The following is a 17,225-nucleotide window of genomic DNA, read 5'->3' as shown; positions in this document are numbered from 1 at the left end:
ATTTCTCCATGCCTCCAAGACAATTTGGAATACCTGATCATCATTTTCCACATTACTGCGATCAATTTTCCTTTTTACAATTTTCTATTGGCTTAAGGTTTGGGGATCGTTGGGCCACCCCTTTATTCCACTTTATTCCTCTAGAACCAGGTTTTTATAACTTTTGTCGTATGCTCCGGGTCGTTGTCCCATTGGAAGACTTACTTAAGTGGCATTTCCCATTCAGCATGTGGCAGCATTACCGATTTCATAATGTCTCTGTACACTTATCGATACATGGTACCATTAATACAATGAAGTGACCCCAAACTAAAAGCAGAAAAGCATTCCCAGATCTTAACATAGCCACTATGTTTGATTATATTCAAACAATACGAATTTTTAAGACGTGTGTTTCGTGGGCGTCGAACGTAACACACGCCATCACTTCCTATCAAATTAAATTTGGACTCATCACTGAAAAGAACAACTTTTCACCTTATCAGACATTCTATATGATCTTTAGTGAACTGCAATCGTCTTAGTTGGTTACGTTACCTAATAAGCGGTTTCTTCGCGTGCCGGTAACTGTGTTAATCAGCGTCATTTAGGCAACGAGCGACTGTTTTTGAGTAGATTGGTACCCAAGCTCCTTTACCAATTGCAGAGCGCTCTTAAATTTCAACTTTTTTAACTCTTACAATTGCGCTGTCAAAATAAGTTTCATAAGTTTTTGTTTTTTGTTCGGTAATATGTTTTAATTTCTTTTGTAGTTTAAGATTAGCCCTTTTTACTTTGCTTTTTTTTTATCAGTTTTTATACATATATGTGTATATTTGTATCGCACCCGCGTATTATATTTATGTTTTATATTAAGATTCGCGTCCGTTTTGTTATTTTTATTGTCTTGTGTGTTTTTAATATTTATTGTACTTTTTTATATTTTTAAGCATCATTCGTGGGCTTTTAGTTATATGTGTATATCCACTGCACTGCACTTATTTTGCACTTGCATATGTACAAATTTAATTTTTCCTTTTTGACAGCACTTAGTTGGTTTCTTTTTGCTGTACTTTTTTGTTATTTTATACACATGTACATAAATTAATTTTTTTTTTTGTTTCCATAACTGTCATACCCTGTTACGTTACTATACTTTTGTTGTTTTTTAACAAATTTTTTTATTTCGCAAGTCACTATTTCGCCACTCTTTTTTCTTTTTTTTTTTAGTTTTTATTTATTTAATTGAATTTTTTTTCGCACTCACATTTTCACTGTACTTCTTTTTGGTTTTTTTATTTTCTCTTTAACAACTCATAGTGCTATCCACGAGGGCTCGAAAGCCCATAGTTAAACTGTTGTTATTTTGCACAAAGGCACCCACCACTTTTACCTTTACTGCACGTACTCCCGAATTAAAGAAATAATGCAGAATTAAGATTGTCGAGTTTAGACATTTTAATGTAGACACACTTGTGTTTTTACGTTAAACTCCACAGTGTTATAATAATAGTTAGTGACGGAAAACGCTCGGTTTGAAAAACAGCTCTCCGGTACAGATATCGTCGCGCAGGAAAAATTTTGGAAATGTAAAAACCTCAGATATTTCTTGTGGGCTCGATGATAGCGATCGAAGAAAGAAAAATATACGTGTGTACCACACACAGGGACTGCCGTGGTAAAGCTATTGCATAGCATTTTCAATCAGTTTATGCGATTATAATTATTTATTTATTTTTTATGCAGTATTTTTTTCTTTGATATTAATTAAAGTTTTTTCTTTGATAGTAATTCAAGTTACACTTTTTGAGCATGGTTACCGATAGGTAAACAATTTTTTTTCTTTAATTGAATAAAAGAGAAGTTACTATTGTTTAAAATATTTTTATTATCTTACTATATATGAAAGTTATTCAGGAATTTTTATCATTGCAACCAGGATTAAAGGTATGCCCAACTTATTCCAGTGTGAGAGCGCCTCAAAATTTGCGTTTTTACAACATTTTTTATTGTAGCCAAATCGAACAAAAAAATTATTTTTAAGAATTTAAATTAAAATACCTAACATTTATTAAGATTAAATATTATTATACATGCATCCGTTAAACATATGCAGAAACTGTTTAAACCCTTCTTTGTGATTTTGTAATATATTAAAACAATTGATTTTGCTTGTTTTTTATAATTCTCAATAGAAAAGCATGCCATCACAAAATATTTCGTCAAATACATTTCAATTTCGCGTTTTTCATTTCATTTTCATTGTTTTCCAATTTTTGTTAGTGATAGAGCAGCAAAAAAACTCTCTGTTCACATATATTTCTTTCTAAAGCTTAAAAGGCCCGTAACAAGTCGTCGATCCTTTTTGTAGATTGTGCAGAGAGAGTGGTGAGATGAGGATGTATTTACGTGTGTGGTGTATGTTGGTTTCCCTCGGTGGGTGGTGTGGATTTGTATGTGGTGTTCTGGGGAGTAGATTGTATTTTTTGTAATGTGTTAGAGTGTGTCAGTATTGCATGTAGAGTGGTGTGTGGTGCTTGTAGTGGATAAAAATTGGGGGTATTTCTGCCAATGCACATTTGACCTGAATCTTCTCAAAGAAACTGAATTATTATCAACATTATCGTCAACTTCAACTATATTTAAATTTTTAGTATTAATATATTTCCTGTTCTACTCAAATGAATATTTTCTCTATTTATTTGTCTCTGTATTCTCCCTGTGAGCGATTTACGGTAAGGCATGATGAAATATAATTGAATAAATGATTGATTAGCAATCAATATCGCCGACCGAACATACAAGATATGCTCACAATTTTGTTTACAAATTTAATGTTAAGAAAAAAATAAACTCACCAATAATAAAGGAAGTAATGGGATATCGTCAAAACACAGGGAGAAATTTGCCCTTGAGTTGAAGTGCTATTGATGTCAATTCAGCCAACAAATTAACCTTGGAAGAAATTTAACTATCAAACAATGTATTGGGTTGGCAACTAAGTACAATAATTAAAGCGGATTTCACTCATAAATGTCTTCAGTTGAATTTTTAGGTTTGCTGGCGTAGTCCAAATGTAAAACACATTTTGTTATTTGATAATTGGCAATTCAGCTGTCAATCAGTAAAAAAAACCGTTTTTTTGATCGGTTGCGTAGTTTTCGTTTGGCGTTCGTTGAAAAATGGAAGATCAAAAGGAACATTTTCGTCATATATTGCTTTTTTATATTCACAAAGGGAAAAACGCATCGCAAGCTCACAAAACGTTATGTGCTGTATATGGCGATAAAGCCATAAAAGAACGGCAGTGTCAAAATTAGTTTGCCAAATTTCGTTCTGGTGATTTTTTCATTCAAAGATGAAAAACGCTCTGGTCGTGCAGTTGAAGTTGATGACGACCTAAATAAAGCAATAATCGGTTCGGTCACAGTACAACACGTGAGATTGCAGAGAAGCTTCAGGTATCACATACATGCATTGAAAATCACTTAAAACAACTTGGCTATGTTCAAAACTCGATGCATGGGTTCCTCACGAACTGAAAGAAACGCATTTAACGCAACGCATTAACAGCTGCGATTTGCTAAAGAAATTTAATGAAAATTATCCATTTTTAAAACGAATGATAACTGGCGATGAAAAATGGGTTGCTAAGTAGTTTATGTTGTCGTCAAACGGTTGAATCAGCCTAATGGTTTGCATGACGAGATCGCGCTTATCTTTTCCTTCAGTCATTATTGTTTCTTTATTTATACTAAGAAAACTAAATTTTTTGTCTACAACATCTAACTCTTCCTCGACGCTGCTCATTGATAAGAGCAGTGTATAGGTTAAGTTAAATTATTGGTTTAAACCGTGTGTTTTTTTTTTTTGTTTATATCAAATTATCTTAACAAAGTTAAGTAATAGATATCGGCAAAATTGTTATTTAATTTATTAGTATTTGTTTTAAAACTCTCTTTTTATTTATTTGATTTCAAACACTAAGAGGAATGTTTGAGCATGTTCTCTTATTTAGTTAATCTTCGTGTAAATCATCGGAACCGTTTTTATTTAATTTCTCTTTTGTTTTGTGGGTCTCTTCCTTTTACATTAATCTGTTCTTTACTTACATTGACATTGGCATGATATTGAACACAATAAGCTGACTTTTACATGACATTGATCGGCCTTACAATGACCTTGAACATTATATTGTATTTTATTCAGCGTGTTTTTTTTAATTTTTTTTTTTTATTAACTTTCCTTTAATTAATATCCTTATTAATAATTTTTAATAGTAGATTCGTTTAAAGGATATTTTTCGTAGATCCTACCGACTGCGCCAGTAATATTTTTAAACTATACGATTTAATTTGATATTTATTAACAATTGTATGCTTAATTTACATTATTTCATTTGAATATTTGCTTAAGAACTAAGCTAAACTCTCGATAACAACTTCTACCTTGATTGTTTTTACTCATATCGTATGAGAGCGTATTAGAGATATTTATGATTTGAGTGAGTGTAGCAATGTCACTTGTACATACATATATGATTCACAAAATTATTATAATTTTTATTATAAATATTCCGTATGTTATGTACCGCACCGTTTATGTAATTGCGTATTTGACGATCAGTTTTTAGAATTTTATATCTTTTGTTTTAATTTTAATAGTTCCCACCCTACATTGGGTACCACGCAGTGGGCAGATTTTATACCTTATGTATTTTTAAATGTCCGTATATATGTATGTTTGCAGTGCGGAGAGAGAGAGAAATTGCAACTGGTTATGTGCCGGTATTTTCCCGTAAGCACTCTTTTAGGAATATATGTATCAATTTATAATATTGTACGGTATATTGAAATAGATAAAATTGAATTATGTGTGTAAATGCATTGCTCTTGACAATTATGTAAAATATATTTTCAAATAATATATGGTTGTTGTGACATTATATATATTAATATGTAAAAATGTATATGTATGAATATGTACGTACGAATATATATTTTTGTTGTAAATTAATGTGCATATACGTATGTATGTATGCAAATTTCTGGTTTATTTATTTGCTTTATAAAAATAATTGAAATATTTTTGTATATTGTTAGATGGTAAAGTGTGTTTTTAATACACAAATGAAGGTATATAAGGCAATCAGTATATTTAGTATTTGTTTTCGATATACGTATGTATATAAGTATATATCTAAATTATATGTATATGTATTTATATATACATATTATATATTATACCAAACTGTTTTCGGTTTTTCACGTAAATTAAAACAGTTTGGTGACCGCTCTATTTAAGTACTATTTCAGTTTTTTATAGAAGAAAAAAAAATTTGGCATAAATACATATGTATGTACATATAAGTGCAATAAGAGGAATCGATACAACTCACTCTGATTTTCTGCACAGTACAGTATCGGACAAAACATTTGCAACTGAAATATGATCATAAAAATACTGTCGATTACACAGACCGTGATTGCCGGAGACCTTCTATTTTAATTATATTTTAAATATTGGATGTAAATTAAGGTAAACAAAACAAATTTATTAAAATTTCACAGTTTATTTGTATGTGTAAAAAAAAACATCTATATTTAATAAGACAAAACAATTGCATCACAAAAAAGCTATAAGGTTATCCACTATGGTTTGGGGTATATTTCTCCATGCCTCCAAGACAATTTGGAATACCTGATCATCATTTTCCACATTACTGCGATCAATTTTCCTTTTTACAATTTTCTATTGGCTTAAGGTTTGGGGATCGTTGGGCCACCCCTTTATTCCACTTTATTCCTCTAGAACCAGGTTTTTATAACTTTTGTCGTATGCTCCGGGTCGTTGTCCCATTGGAAGACTTACTTAAGTGGCATTTCCCATTCAGCATGTGGCAGCATTACCGATTTCATAATGTCTCTATACACTTATCGATACATGGTACCATTAATACAATGAAGTGGCCCCAAACTAAAAGCAGAAAAGCATTCCCAGATCTTAACATAGCCACTATGTTTGATTATATTCAAACAATACGAATTTTTAAGACGTGTGTTTCGTGGGCGTCGAACGTAACACACGCCATCACTTCCTATCAAATTAAATTTGGACTCATCACTGAAAAGAACAACTTTTCACCTTATCAGACATTCTATATGATCTTTAGTGAACTGCAATCGTCTTAGTTGGTTACGTTACCTAATAAGCGGTTTCTTCGCGTGCCGGTAACTGTGTTAATCAGCGTCATTTAGGCAACGAGCGACTGTTTTTGAGTAGATTGGTACCCAAGCTCCTTTACCAATTGCAGAGCGCTCTTAAATTTCAACTTTTTTAACTCTTACAATTGCGCTGTCAAAATAAGTTTCATAAGTTTTTGTGTTTTGTTCGGTAATATGTTTTAATTTCTTTTGTAGTTTAAGCTTAGTCCTTTTCACTTTGCTTTTTTTTTATCAGTTTTTATACATATATGTGTATATTTGTATCGCACCCGCGTATTATATTTATGTTTTATATTAAGATTCGCGTCCGTTTTGTTATTTTTATTGTCTTGTGTGTTTTTAATATTTATTGTACTTTTTTATATTTTTAAGCATCATTCACGGGCTTTTAGTTATATGTGTATATCCACTGCACTGCACTTATTTTGCACTTGTATATGTACAAATTTAATTTTTCCTTTTTGACAGCACTTAGTTGGTTTCTTTTTGCTGTACTTTTTTGTTATTTTATACACATGTACATAAATTAATTTTTTTTTTGTTTCCCTAACTGTCATACCCTGTTACGTTACTATACTTTTGTTGTTTTTTAACAAATGTTTTTATTTCGCAAGTCACTATTTCGCCACTCTTTTTTCTTTTTTTTTAGTTTTTATTTATTTAATTGAGTTTTTTTTCGCACACACATTTTCACTGTACTTCTTTTTGGTTTTTTTATTTTCTCTTTAACAACTCATAGTGCTATCTACGAGGGCTCGAAAGCCCATAGTTAAACTGTTGTTATTTTGCACAAAGGCACCCACCACTTTTACCTTTACTGCACGTACTCCCGAATTAAAGAAATAATGCAGAATAAAGATTGTCGAGTTTAGACCTTTTAATGTAGACACACTTGTTTTTTTACGTTAAACTCCACAGTGTTATAATAATAGTTAGTGACGGAAAACGCTCGGTTTGAAAAACAGCTCTCCGGTACAGATATCGTCGCGCAGGAAAAATTTTGGAAATTTAAAAACCTCAGATATTTCTTGTGGGCTCGATGATAGCGATCGAAGAAAGAAAAATATACGGGTGGTACTCAGGGACTGCCGTGGTAAAGCTATTGCATAGCATTTTCAATCAGTTTATGCGATTATAATTATTTATTTATTTTTTATGCAGTATTTTTTTCTTTGATATTAATTAAAGTTTTTTCTTTGATAGTAATTCAAGTTACACTTTTTGAGCATGGTTACCGATAGGTAAACAATTTTTTTTCTTTTATTGAATAAAAGAGAAGTTACTATTGTTTAAAATATTTTTATTATCTTACTATATATGAAAGTTATTCAGGAATTTTTATCATTGCAACCAGGATTAAAGGTATGCCCACTTTGTTCCAGTGTGAGAGCGCCTCAAAATTTGCGTTTTTACAACATTTTTTATTGTAGCCAAATCGAACAAAAAAATAATTTTTAAGAATTTAAATTAAAATACCTAACATTTATTAAGATTAAATATTATTATACATCCATCTGTTAAACATATGCAGAAACTGTTTAAACCCTTCTTTGTGATTTTGCAATATATTAAACAATTGATTTTGCTTGTTTTTTATAATTCTCAATAGAAAAGCATGCCATCACAAAATATTTCGTCAAATACATTTCAATTTCGCGTTTTTCATTTCATTTTCATTGTTTTCCAATTTTTGTTAGTGATAGAGCAGCAAAAAAACCCTCTGTTTACATATATTTTTTTCTAAAGCTTAAAAGGCCCGTAACAAGTCGTCGATCCTTTTTGTAGATTGTGCAGAGAGAGTGGTGAGATTAGGATGTATTTACGTGTGTGGTGTATGTTGGTTTCCCTCGGTGGGTGGTGTGGATTTGTATGTGGTGTTCCGGGGAGTAGATTGTATTTTTGTAATGTGTTATAGTGTGTCAGTGTTGCATGTAGAGTGGTGTGTGGTGCTTGTAGTGGATAAAAATTGGGGGTATTTCTGCCAATGCACATTTGACCTGAATCTTCTCAAAGGAACTGAATTATTATCAACATTATCGTCAACTTCAACTATATTTAAATTTTTAGTATTAATATATTTCCTGTTCTACTCAAATGAATATTTTCTCAATTTATTTGTCTCTGTATTCTCCCTGTGAGCGATTTACGGTAAGGCATGATGAAATATAATTGAATGAATGATTGATTAGCAATCAATATCGCCGACCGAACATACAAGATATGCTCACAATTTTGTTTACAAATTTAATGTTAAGAAAAAAATAAACTCACCAATAATAATGGAAGTAATGGGATATCGTCAAAACACAGGGAGAAATTTGCCCTTGAGTTGAAGTGCTATTGATGTCAATTCAGCCAACAAATTAACCTTGGAAGAAATTTAACTATCAAACAATGTATTGGGTTGGCAACTAAGTACAATAATTAAAGCGGATTTCACTCATAAATGTCTTCAGTTGAATTTTTAGGTTTGCTGGCGTAGTCAAAATGTAAAACACATTTTGTTATTTGATAATTGGCAATTCAGCTGTCCATCAGTAAAAAAAAAAGTTTTTTTGATCGGTTGCGTAGTTTTCGTTTGGCGTTCGTTGAAAAATGGAAGATCAAAAGGAACATTTTCGTCATATATTGCTTTTTTATATTCACAAAGGGAAAAACGCATCGCAAGCTCACAAAACGTTATGTGCTGTATATGGCGATAAAGCCATAAAAGAACGGCAGTGTCAAAATTAGTTTGCCAAATTTCGTTCTGGTGATTTTTTCATTCAAAGATGAAAAACGCTCTGGTCGTGCAGTTGAAGTTGATGACGACCTAAATAAAGCAATAATCGGTTCGGATTGTCACAGTACAACACGTGAGATTGCAGAGAAGCTTCAGGTATCACATACATGCATTGAATATCACTTAAAACAACTTGGCTATGTTCAAAACTCGATACATGGGTTCCTCACGAACTGAAAGAAACGCATTTAACGCAACGCATTAACAGCTGCGATTTGCTAAAGAAATTTAATGAAAATTATCCATTTTTAAAACGAATGATAACTGGCGATGAAAAATGGGTTGCTAAGTAGTTTATGTTGTCGTCAAACGGTTGAATCAGCCTAGTGGTTTGCATGACGAGATCGCGCTTATCTTTTCCTTCAGTCATTATTGTTTCTTTATTTATACTAAGAAAACTCAATTTTTTGTCTACAACTTCTAACTCTTCCTCGACGCTGCTCATTTATAAGAGCAGTGTATAGGTTAAGTAAAATTATTGATTTAAACCGTGTGTTTTTTTTTTTTGTTTATATCAAATTATCTTAACAATGTTAAGTAATATATATCGGCAAAATTGTTATTTAATCTATTAGTATTTGTTTTAAAACTCTCTTTTTATTTATTTGATTTCAAACACTAAGAGGAATGTTTGAGCATGTTCTCTTATTTAGTTAATCTTCGTGTAAATCATCGGAACCGTTTTTATTTAATTTCTCTTTTGTTTTGTGGGTCTCTTCCTTTTACATTAATCTGTTCTTTACTTACATTGACATTGGCATGATATTGAACACAATAAGCTGACTTTTACATGACATTGATCGGCCTTACAATGACCTTGAACATTATATTGTATTTTATTCAGCGTTAGTTTTTTTTAATTTTTTTTTTTTTATTAACTTTCCTTTAATTAATATCCTTATTAATAATTTTTAATAGTAGATTCGTTTAATGGATATTTTTCGTAGATCCTACCGACTGCGCCAGTAATATTTTTAAACTATACGATTTAATTTGATATTTATTAACAATTGTATGCTTAATTTACATTATTTCATTTGAATGTTTGCTTAAGAACTAAGCTAAACTCTCGATAACAACTTCTACCTTGATTGTTTTTACTCATATCGTATGAGAGCGTATTAGAGATATTTATGATTTGAGTGAGTGTAGCAATGTCACTTGTACATACATATATGATTCACAAAATTATTATAATTTTTATTATAAATATTCCGTATGTTATGTACCGCACCGTTCATGTAATTGCGTATTTGACGATCAGTTTTTAGAATTTTATATCTTTTGTTTTAATTTTAATAGTACCCACCCTACATTGGGTACTACGCAGTAGGCAGATTTTATACCTTATGTATTTTTAAATGTCCGTATATATGTATGTTTGCAGTGCGGAGAGAGAGAGAAATTGCAATTGGTTATGTGCCGGTATTTTCCCGTAAGCACTCTTATATGAATATATGTATCAATTTATAATATTGTACGGTATATTGAAATAGATAAAATTGAATTATGTGTGTAAATGCATTGCTCTTGACAATTATGTAAAATATATTTTCAAATAATATATGGTTGTTGTGACATTATATATATTAATATGTAAAAATGTATATGTATGAATATGTACGTACGAATATATATTTTTGTTGTAAATTAATGTGCATATACGTGTTTATTTATTTGCTTTATAAAAATAATTGAAATATTTTTGTATATTGTTAGATGGTAAAGTGTGTTTTTAATACACAAATGAAGGTATATAAGGCAATCAGTATATTTAGTATTTGTTTTCGATATACGTATGTATATAAGTATATATCTAAATTATATGTATATGTATTTATATACACATAGTATATATTATACCAAACTGTTTTCGGTTTTTCACATAAATTAAAACAGTTTGGTGACCGCTCTATTTAAGTACTATTTCAGTTTTTTATAGAAGAAAAAAAAAATTTGGCATAAATACATATGTATGTACATATAAGTGCAATAAGAGGAATCGATACAACTCACTCTGATTTTCTGCACAGTACAGTATCGGACAAAACATTTGCAACTGAAATATGATCATAAAAATACTGTCGATTACACAGACCGTAATTGCCGGAGACCTTCTATTTTAATTTTATTTTAAATATTGGATGTAAATTAAGGTAAACCAAACAAATTTATTAAAATTTCACAGTTTATTTGTATGTGTAAAAAAAAACATCTATATTCAATAAGACAAAACAATTGCATCTCAAAGAAGCTATAAGGTTATCCACTATGGTTTGGGGTATATTTCTCCATGCCTCCAAGACTATTTGGAATAACTGATCATCATTTTCCACATTACTGCGATCAATTTTCCTTTTTACAATTTTCTATTGGCTTAAGGTCTGGGGATCGTTGGGCCACCCCATTATTCCACTTTATTCCTCTAGAACCAAGTTTTTATAACTTTTGTCGTATGCTCCGGGTCGTTGTCCCATTGGAAGACTTACTAAAGTGGCATTTCCCATTCAGCATGTGGCAGCATTACCGATTTCATAATGTCTCTGTACACTTATCGATACATGGTACCATTAATACAATGAAGTGACCCTAAACTAAAAGCAGAAAAGCATACCCAGATCTTAACATAGCCACTATGTTTGATTATATTCAAACAATACGAATTTTTAAGACGTGTGTTTCGTGGGCGTCGAACGTAACACACGCCATCACTTCCTATCAAATTAAATTTGGACTCATCACTGAAAAGAACAACTTTTCACCTTATCAGACATTCTATATGATCTTTAGCGAACTGCAATCGTCTTAGTTGGTTACGTTAGCTAATAAGCGGTTTCTTCGCGTGCCGGTAACTGTGTTAATCAGCGTCATTTAGGCAACGAGCGACTGTTTTTGAGTAGATTGGTACCCAAGCTCCTTTACGAATTGCAGAGCGCTCTTAAATTTCAACTTTAACTTTACAATTGCGCTGTCAAAATAAGTTTCATAAGTTTTTGTTTTTTGTTCGGTAATATGTTTTAATTTCTTTTGTAGTTTAAGCTTAGCCCTTTTCACTTTGCTTTTTTTTTATCAGTTTTTATACATATATGTGTATATTTGTATCGCACCCGCGTATTATATTTATGTCTTATATTAAGATTCGCGTCCGTTTTGTTATTTTTATTGTCTTGTATGTTTTTAATATTTATTGTACTTTTTTAAATTTTTAAGCATCATTCGCGGGCTTTTAGTTATATGTGTATATCCACTGCACTGCACTTATTTTGCACTTGTATATGTACAATTTTAATTTTTCCTTTTTGACAGCACTTAGTTGGTTTCATTTTGCTGTACTTTTTGTTATTTTATACACATGTACATAAATTAATTTTTTTTTGTTTCCATAACTGTCATACCCTGTTACGTTACTATACTTTTGTTGTTTTTTAACAAATTTTTTTATTTCGCAAGTCACGATTTCGCCACTCATTTTTCTTTTTTTTTTAGTTTTTATTTATTTAATTGAGTTTTTTTTCGCACACACATTTTCACTGTACTTCTTTTTGGTTTTTTTATTTTCTCTTTAACAACTCATAGTGCTATCCACGAGGGCTCGAAAGCCCATAGTTAAACTGTTGTTATTTTAAACAAAGGCACCCACCACTTTTACCTTTACTGCACGTACTCCCGAATTAAAGAAATAATGCAGAATTAAGATTGTCGAGTTTAGACCTTTTAATGTAGACACACTTGTTTTTTTACGTTAAACTCTACAGTGTTATAATAATAGTTAGTGACGGAAAAAGCTCGGTTTGAAAAACAGCTTCCGGTACAGATATCGTCGCACAGGAAAAATTTTGGAAATTTGGTAAAATGGTAAAGCTATTGCATAGAATTTTCAATCAGTTTATGCGATTATAATAATTTATTTATTTTTGTGCAGTATTTTTTTCTTTGATATTAATTAAAGTTTTTTCTTTGATAGTAATTCAAGTTACACTTTTTGAGCATGGTTACCGATAGGTAAACAATTTTTTTTTCTTTAATTGAATAAAAGAGAAGTAACTATTGTCTAAAATATTTTTATTATCTTACTATATATGAAAGTTATTCAGGAATTTTTATCATTGCAACCAGGATTAAAGGTATGCCCAACTTATTCCAGTGTGAGAGCGCCTCAAAATTTGCGTTTTTACAACATTTTTTATTGTAGCCAAATCGAACAAAAAAATAATTTTTATGAATTTAAATTAAAATACCTAACATTTATTAAGATTAAATATTATTATAAATGCATCCGTTAAATATATGCAGAAACTGTTTAAACCCTTCTTTGTGATTTTGTAATATATTAAAACAATTGATTTTGCTTGTGTTTTACAATTCTCAATTGAAAAGCATGCCATCACAAAATATTTCGTCAAATACATTTCAATTTCGCGTTTTTCATTTCATTTTCATTGTTTTCCAATTTTTGTTAGTGATAGAGCAGCAAAAAAACTCTCTGTTCACATATATTTTTTTCTAAAGCTTAAAAGGCCCGTAACAAGTCGTCGATCCTTTTTGTAGATTGTGCAGAGAGAGTGGTGAGATTAGGATGTATTTAGGTGTGTGGTGTATGTTGGTTTCCCTCGGTGGGTGGTGTGGATTTGTATGTGGTGTTCTCGGGAGTAGATTGTATTTTTGTAAAATGTTAGAGTGTGTCAGTGTTCAAAAATAAACTCACCAATAATAAAGGAAGTAATGGGATATCGTCAAAACACAGGGAGAAATTTGCCCTTGAGTTGAAGTGCTATTGATGTCAATTCAGCCAACAAATTAACCTTGGAAGAAATTTAACTATCAAACAATGTATTGGGTTGGCAACTAAGTACAATAATTAAAGCGGATTTCACTCATAAATGTCTTCAGTTGAATTTTTAGGTTTGCTGGCGTAGTCCAAATGTAAAACACATTTTGTTATTTGATAATTGGCAATTCAGCTGTCAATCAGTAAAAAAAACCGTTTTTTTGATCGGTTGCGTAGTTTTCGTTTGGCGTTCGTTGAAAAATGGAAGATCAAAAGGAACATTTTCGTCATATATTGCTTTTTTATATTCACAAAGGGAAAAACGCATCGCAAGCTCACAAAACGTTATGTGCTGTATATGGCGATAAAGCCATAAAAGAACGGCAGTGTCAAAATTAGTTTGCCAAATTTCGTTCTGGTGATTTTTTCATTCAAAGATGAAAAACGCTCTGGTCGTGCAGTTGAAGTTGATGACGACCTAAATAAAGCAATAATCGGTTCGGTCACAGTACAACACGTGAGATTGCAGAGAAGCTTCAGGTATCACATACATGCATTGAAAATCACTTAAAACAACTTGGCTATGTTCAAAACTCGATACATGGGTTCCTCACGAACTGAATGAAACGCATTTAACGCAACACATTAACAGCTGCGATTTGCTAAAGAAATTTAATGAAAATTATCCATTTTTAAAACGAATGATAACTGGCGATGAAAAATGGGTTGCTAAGTAGTTTATGTTGTCGTCAAACGGTTGAATCAGCCTAATGGTTTGCATGACGAGATCGCGCTTATCTTTTCCTTCAGTCATTATTGTTTCTTTATTTATACTAAGAAAACTTAATTTTTTGTCTACAACTTCTAACTCTTCCTCGACGCTGCTCATTTATAAGAGCAGTGTATAGGTTAAGTTAAATTATTGATTTAAACCGTGTGTTTTTTTTTTTTTGTTTATATCAAATTATCTTAACAATGTTAAGTAATATATATCGGCAAAATTGTTATTTAATCTATTAGTATTTGTTTTAAAACTCTCTTTTTATTTATTTGATTTCAAACACTAAGAGGAATGTTTGAGCATGTTCTCTTATTTAGTTAATCTTCGAGTAAATCTTCGGAACCGTTTTTATTTAATTTCTGTTTTGTTTTGTGGTTCTCTTCCTTTTACATTAATCTGTTCTTTACTTACATTGACATTGGCATGATATTGAACACAATAAGCTGACTTTTACATGCCATTGATCGGCCTTACAATGACATTGAACATTATATTGTATTTTATTCAGCGTTAGTTTTTTTTAATTTTTTTTTTTATTAACTTTACTTTAATTAATATCCTTATTAATAATTTTTAATAGTAGATTCGTTTAAAGGATCTTTTTCGTAGATCCTACCGACTGCGCCAGTAATATTTTTAAACTATACGATTTAATTTGATATTTCTTAACAATTGTATGCTTAATTTACATTATTTCATTTGAATGTTTGCTTAAGAACTAAGCTAAACTCTCGATAACAACTTCTACCTTGATTGTTTTTACTCATATCGTATGAGAGCGTATTAGAGATATTTATGATTTGAGTGAGTGTAGCAATGTCACTTGTACATACATATATGATTCACAAAATTATTATAATTTTTATTATAAATATTCCGTATGTTATGTACCGCACCGTTCATGTAATTGCGTATTTGACGATCAGTTTTTAGAATTTTATATCTTTTGTTTTAATTTTAATAGTACCCACCCTACATTGGGTACTACGCAGTAGGCAGATTTTATACCTTATGTATTTTTAAATGTCCGTATATATGTATGTTTGCAGTGCGGAGAGAGAGAGAAATTGCAATTGGTTATGTGCCGGTATTTTCCCGTCAGCACTCTTATATGAATATATGTATCAATTTATAATATTGTACGGTATATTGAAATAGATAAAATTGAATTATGTGTGTAAATGCATTGCTCTTGACAATTATGTAAAATATATTTTCAAATAATATATGGTTGTTGTGACATTATATATATTAATATGTAAAAATGTATATGTATGAATATGTACGTACGAATATATATTTTTGTTGTAAATTAATGTGCATATACGTATGTATATATGCAAATTTCTGGTTTATTTATTTGCTTTATAAAAATAATTGAAATATTTTTGTATATTGTTAGATGGTAAAGTGTGTTTTTAATACACAAATGAAGGTATATAAGGCAATCAGTATATTTAGTATTTGTTTTCGATATACATACGTATGTATATAAGTATATATCTAAATTATATGTATATGTATTTATATATACATAGTATATATTATACCAAACTGTTTTCGGTTTTTCACATAAATTAAAACAGTTTGGTGACCGCTCTATTTAAGTACTATTTCAGTTTTTTATAGAAGAAAAAAAAAATTTGGCATAAATACATATGTATGTACATATAAGTGCAATAAGAGGAATCGATACAACTCACTCTGATTTTCTGCACAGTACAGTATCAGACAAAACATTTGCAACTGAAATATGATCATAAAAATACTGTCGATTACACAGACCGTAATTGCCGGAGACCTTCTATTTTAATTTTATTTTAAATATTGGATGTAAATTAAGGTAAACCAAACAAATTTATTAAAATTTCACAGTTTATTTGTATGTGTAAAAAAAAACATCTATATTCAATAAGACAAAACAATTGCATTTCAAAGAAGCTATAAGGTTATCCACTATGGTTTGGGGTATATTTCTCCATGCCTCCAAGACTATTTGGAATAACTGATCATCATTTTCCACATTACTGCGATCAATTTTCCTTTTTACAATTTTCTATTGGCTTAAGGTCTGGGGATCGTTGAGCCACCCCATTATTCCACTTTATTCCTCTAGAACCAAGTTTTTATAACTTTTGTCGTATGCTCCGGGTCGTTGTCCCATTGGAAGACTTACTAAAGTGGCATTTCCCATTCAGCATGTGGCAGCATTACCGATTTCATAATGTCTCTGTACACTTATCGATACATGGTACCATTAATACAATGAAGTGACCCCAAACTAAAAGCAGAAAAGCATACCCAGATCTTAACATAGCCACTATGTTTGATTATATTCAAACAATACGAATTTTTAAGACGTGTGTTTCGTGGGCGTCGAACGTAACACACGCCATCACTTCCTATCAAATTAAATTTGGACTCATCACTGAAAAGAACAACTTTTCACCTTATCAGACATTCTATATGATCTTTAGCGAACTGCAATCGTCTTAGTTGGTTACGTTAGCTAATAAGCGGTTTCTTCGCGTGCCGGTAACTGTGTTAATCAGCGTCATTTAGGCAACGAGCGACTGTTTTTGAGTAGATTGGTACCCAAGCTCCTTTACCAATTGCAGAGCGCTCTTAAATTTCAACTTTAACTTTACAATTGCGCTGTCAAAATAAGTTTCATAAGTTTTTGTTTTTTGT

At 30.9% G+C, this 17,225-nt stretch overlaps 1 protein-coding gene and 2 long non-coding RNA genes across 5 annotated transcripts in view; 1 reads left to right on the top strand and 2 right to left on the bottom strand.

Annotated features, from left to right (window-relative positions):
- Window positions 1–4,937, bottom strand: part of LOC118680080 (uncharacterized) — a 62,719-nt gene extending 57,782 nt beyond the window's left edge. Inside the window, exon 1 of the long non-coding RNA XR_011397952.1 lies at window positions 4,092–4,937. This is a non-coding gene — a long non-coding RNA (uncharacterized lncRNA). The remainder of the gene's footprint in view (window positions 1–4,091) is intronic.
- Window positions 1–17,225, top strand: part of LOC118680071 (trypsin-1) — a 283,757-nt gene that overhangs the window by 130,457 nt on the left and 136,075 nt on the right. The gene's annotated exons all lie outside the window — the stretch shown is intronic.
- LOC138858925 (uncharacterized) lies at window positions 11,156–15,793 on the bottom strand. Its single transcript, XR_011397953.1, has 2 exons — window positions 14,946–15,793; window positions 11,156–13,787 (listed from the first exon to the last, which is right to left on the bottom strand). It is a non-coding gene; the product is annotated as an uncharacterized lncRNA (long non-coding RNA).

The sequence above is a fragment of the Bactrocera oleae genome, chromosome 2, assembly GCF_042242935.1.
Source record: "Bactrocera oleae isolate idBacOlea1 chromosome 2, idBacOlea1, whole genome shotgun sequence".
NCBI classification, from domain to species: Eukaryota; Metazoa; Arthropoda; class Insecta; order Diptera; family Tephritidae; genus Bactrocera; species Bactrocera oleae.
Note: the sequence above shows the minus strand (reverse complement) of the source record. Positions and strands in the feature narration are given on the sequence as shown.